At 40.7% G+C, this 5,039-nt stretch overlaps 2 pseudogenes; both read right to left on the reverse strand.

Moving 5' to 3' along the window:
- Positions 1-860, reverse strand: part of LOC104876654 — a 3,748-nt pseudogene extending 2,888 nt beyond the window's left edge.
- A 2,101-nt stretch (positions 861-2,961) lies between these two features.
- Positions 2,962-3,478, reverse strand: LOC117286127 (annotated as a pseudogene).
- Between the last annotated feature and the right edge of the window lie 1,561 nt (positions 3,479-5,039).

Consider the following 5,039-nt stretch of genomic DNA (forward strand, 5'->3'; position numbering starts at 1 on the left):
AAAAAAAAAAAAAAAAAAAAAGAGCTATAAAATCTGGCTTCCAGTTAAATGTGGTGGTTCATGCCTATAATCTCAGAACTCTAGGAGGCAGAAGCAGGAGGATTGTAAATTTGAATGCAATCTGAGCAAATTAGCAATTTACAGAAATCCTGTCTCAAAAGGGAGGGTGGGGATGAAGATGTAACTCAGTGTAAAGGCCCTGGGTTCAACCCTCAGTACTGGAAAAAAAAAATCTTCCTTTGAGGAGCACCAAAGTCTTACTCTTATCTGGTGGTGTGGATTTGCTTCCATTGCTGGCTGTTCTGGGACTACTCTTCTCCCCTTATGACCCTCAAACCTTTTTTCAGATCTCACCCAATAAAACTAACCCTTCCTGCAACCCTTTCCCTGAACATTCTCATTCAGCTTTACTTTGTTCTATATTTTTCTTGTTTTGTTTAAAGACAGAGTCTTACTGTTTAATTCAGGCTGGCCTTGAACTTGCTATGTAGCCCAGGCTGATATTGAACTATTGGTGATCCTCTTGTCTCAGCCTCCTCAGGGTGCTAGGATTACAGGTGAGGTTAGTTTTATAAGGGAGTGGGAAGAAGGTTGAAGAAAGCAGAAACAAAGAACAAAAAGCAGGTTGGTAATTTCAGTTACTTTCCTTGTAAAGCAAGCACAAGAAGATAGGACAATAGAAAAATAAGTGATTGGTTAACATCATAATTGTTTTGGTAAGGATTAAAGCAGAGGGAACTTTATTATTATGCCAAGTGAAAGTAGCCTGTTTTGGAAGTTTTCTTTTTTATTTCTTAAAAGATCAGAAAATACCTTGGTTTTGTTTTGGTGAGGTGGAACTTTAGTTGGAGTTACTCCATTTTGAGTCTGTTGGGGTCTAGTACAGGGCCTTAGTCCAAGACAATAGGCTCTAATAATTTTTTCTTAAAACTTGTTTGTTGTGCCACCCCATGGCCCTCTAGAATATAGTCTCTATGAGAAAGGTCTGTCAGTTTTGCTGACATATATTTACCAAGCACCTAGATACTGTGCTAAATAATATACAGATTAAAAAACCGGGAAACTCTGCTAAGACTAAAATATTTAACATATTATTGTAAGGTGTGGTGGCGCATACCTGTAATCCTAGTACCCAGGAGGTTGAGGCAGGAGGATCATTGTGTGTTTGAGGTCAGCCTGAGCTATGTAGTGAGTTCAAGATGAGCACAGTGAGATGCTGCCTCAAAAAACAAAAAACAAAACAAAACAGCACCCCCAAACACCAAAAATCCAAACCCAAAACCAAAAAACAGATGTTATTCCAAATTTCAAAGTATCTTTTCACACAATATGTGTTGAATAAGTGTTTGAGGAATGATGTATGCATCGAATTTGAAAAGGAAACCTATACCTATCTATCTCAGCAGAGGTCCTTTGTTGTGAGTTGTTAGTTGTCTTGAGTTCTGCCTGCTCTGCATCCAAAACGCATTTCTCCTTTCACTTTGCCTTTCCTACTTCCAGGGAAAGTCCTATAACTTCTATTTTGTAGAACAATAGCTTTTGTTCTCTTTATATTTCCATAATCTCTCAGAGATGGATAAGGAACTTAAGAGCTAAAATAACAGCATCAAGGTGCACAGAAACAAAGAGTTAATTGCATCCTGTCACTTCTCTTTCTGAATCCCACATTGATGCTCAAAGCCCACAGGACTTGCAGGGACTTAAAAGCAGCTATAAAATCTTACTTGAAATAAAGAATGGTTTTGAGAAATGAACCTTTGCAGGTCTGGTCAGAACAGTATATTTAGTATGATACAGGCGAAGGCAGTGCTGAGATCTAACTTCAGCTCCATTTCTCACTGCTGGACCCTCAACTGGTTTAATTCCCCTGAGCCATGATTTCCCCATGTGTAAAATGGGGACAATAGCTAATAAGGCTGGTGGTGTAGATGAAATTAATGCAATGTGAAAAGCCAACTATTCTGCTTGGTGAGTAATCAAAAAGTGAGAGCCGCTGGGCCAGTGGTGTGTGCCTAGAACCTTAGCTTTAGTCACTCAGTACTTGGAAAATTCCCTGAGCCAGGAATTTGAGACCAGCATCTGGCTGGTCTTAGGAGGCAACATCTTAGGAGTTTATCTCAATTAAAAAAAAAAAATCTTTATGGGAAACTATACATATAACCAAAATCTAAAATAGAGAAATAGGAAGTAGAAATAAGGACAAATAATTACCTCAAAGTATCCCATTGTTTCAAGCAATATTTCAGTATATATGATAATTTGTTTCATTTTTACTACTAGTTTCTCTTAGTTAATTGAAAAGAAAGTTTTGTGCTCTTGATATAGGGCATGTGATATAGGGATGATATGTGGACCTCCAAATATTATAAGGGAAATACTAAAACTCCCAACTTGTTAGATGTCTGATGCACCAAGTTTGTGTTCACTAAATCTAAGAATTAATTTTATGAACAACAGAGGTTAAGAAGTATATTAGGTAATACTGGTCTAGTGGAAAATCGCAAGGTGGGTATAAGGTGGGACAAAACTGTGATCAACCAATAAGATTGCAAGTATAGTTGCTTAGGTAATATTGATTAAATGGTAATCAAATGGGGAAGCAAGCCAGGTAGCAAGCGTACATGGAACAAAGAAGAACTTTTCCTGGAAGGACTGGGCTGGGGAGGTTTTGATTCTTCACTCAGGGTGATGGATGCCTGTTTAGAATATCAACCACTGTTGTTCATTTCTAGGGGAAGTAATGTGGGTGTAGTCATTTCTCCTTGTCTTGAAGTACACTTCCAGCCTCAGCTGTAATATGTGCTTATCTTCTACATTGACTCTTTTGAGGATCCACCCCTGTCTGACTGCCTGTAACATATATGTATGCAATATATATATATATATATATTTAAGCAAAAAGGACTTTATTTGTAAAATGCCAGAGGGGCCCCTGGGATAGCAGGACAGGCAGCCAGTTTCTCAGGGGTCAGGGACATTTGGGCAGATGCACTTGAGTGGGTGGGGGAAGCACCCTCCAAGTCCTTTGTGTCACCCTGGGCTGCCGCATGGACAGGTGGCACTGGCTCAAAGACAGCTCAAGGCTTCAGAAGCCTCAGCTTCCAGCAATTCTGGCACAGGCTCCTCCTTGGTCAGCAGTGTGGGTTTATCTGTCCTGCCTGCAGATGTGACTGTGGGTTCTCTCTCTTGGCCCAGTAATGGGGACTGGGCCAGCTTGGTGACCCCTGCTGGGGGCGGCTGGGCTGGGGGTGGCCCTAGGGCTGGGCTCCATGCCCTTCTGCAGGGAGCCTTTGGAATGGAAACTCTGGTTGCTGTTCTCATCTCCTCTTGGGGGTCCACCACCGCACCCACTTGAAGATGTGCAGGGAAGTGTCGCCCACTGTCACCCAGTGCTTCTCCCATCACCAGACCTTCTCGATGGTTGCCATCACCTTCAAGACCGGCTTCGGGTCTCCGCCCGCACAGTATGGCCAGCCATGGTGGCAGTGCTAGGGCCTAGCTGAGCCTGCAGTGGCCCTTGGGAGTTGGCTGCCTGCCTGTAATATTTTAACTAAAGCAGTATTTAATATTTCCCCCTCTGAAGAGCTGTCCCTAACTGTGGTTAGGGAAGAAGGGGGGCAGTTTCCATCTAGCTGCTTTGAGCTGAGATGGGTTGGTGTAGGGGAGACTGCAGTCAGAGGCCTTCTCTACAGAGCTAATCTAACGGGCCTTGACTAGAAGTCATGTTGTAATTTAGCAGTTATGAATGCCTTCTTAAAGGTTTATCTAGTAGTTCCTGATAAAAAGAGTCTGGTACCTTTGTCATTGGTTCCATTGGTATGATCACTTGTGGTTTGGCAGCCTCTAGGCAAGAATAAACACATTTTCCAAGAAATCAGAGCATGTATAAAGCACTAGAATGGAATGACAGGTTGGGGAAAGAGCCACGTCAAGAAACTGGTCTTAAGGGACTGGAATAACATTTGCAACCAGTTGGCTTTTAGACCCCTCTACTGGAGGAGGTTATCTATAAGTCTGATATTTCTTGTCATAAGTACCTCTAGTTTCAGCTGTAAGAAGATGGAGAGTTTGGTGGTTTTGAAAAGCAACTTTAACTGAGGAATTTAAAGATTCTTGTTGAGTTTTTATAGGTCCCACTGTGGTATTTTCCTTAATGAACCATAACAGTGGTCAGCTACTGGTGAAACTATCAGAAGGGGTCAGTGATTAGAGTACCTTTTATATCTAGAGGTTTCCTTAAGCCTAAAGGATCCTCATTTAATTATCTTAAATATTTCAGATGACCTATGAGAACCAGATCATAATAATTAATATTATTATTATTCTTATTCTTGACATGAAGACTCCCAAGTTATTGTACACAGATTATAATTAATTAATGAACTGTAGATCAAACTCAGGATCTTATGCTTTTGAGGCAGGGGTGGCACCACTGAGCAAAATCCCTGCCCCCCCGTTTTTAATACTGGGGATCAAAATCTGGTCCTTGTGCTTGCAAGGCAGACAGCAGAACCACTGAACTAAATCCCTGGCCCAGAACCTTGTTCTTAAAAGGCAGGTGCGGTGCCACTGAGCTAAATCCCTGGCCCTATATTGTATTTGTAAAACCAGTCTTGACATCATTTTGATCAGGTACAACCTAGGTGAGAGCATAGCCTTAACTCTAACGACATTTATCTATAAGCCAATTTAAGTTATAGTCAAATATTTTAAAAATCCAAGAAGGCAAAAGGAAGAAAAAAATTGTTGAGCTCAAACAAAATAGCTGCAAATATTGTAGCCAATTACAGATTAGACAGACAGGTGGGTAAACATACATAAGACTATTTGTTCATATAAGCAGAGTACACACACATGTATTTGGCCAAATTGAATTACAATAACTCTTTTAGAGTTTTTAGGTTTGTAACTATAAATAAGACTAGTCGGAATTTTTTGTAGGTCAGTTAACAGAGATCTCTTGTAATAGGAATCAGAAGGAATAAAAACCTTTTATACCTATGAAAGCAAAGACAGTTTTTAAAGTGGGCCCTAAGCTG

This window comes from Fukomys damarensis, unplaced genomic scaffold (assembly GCF_012274545.1).
Source record: "Fukomys damarensis isolate Sample0158 unplaced genomic scaffold, DMR_v1.0_HiC HiC_scaffold_15, whole genome shotgun sequence".
Taxonomy (NCBI): Eukaryota; Metazoa; Chordata; class Mammalia; order Rodentia; family Bathyergidae; genus Fukomys; species Fukomys damarensis.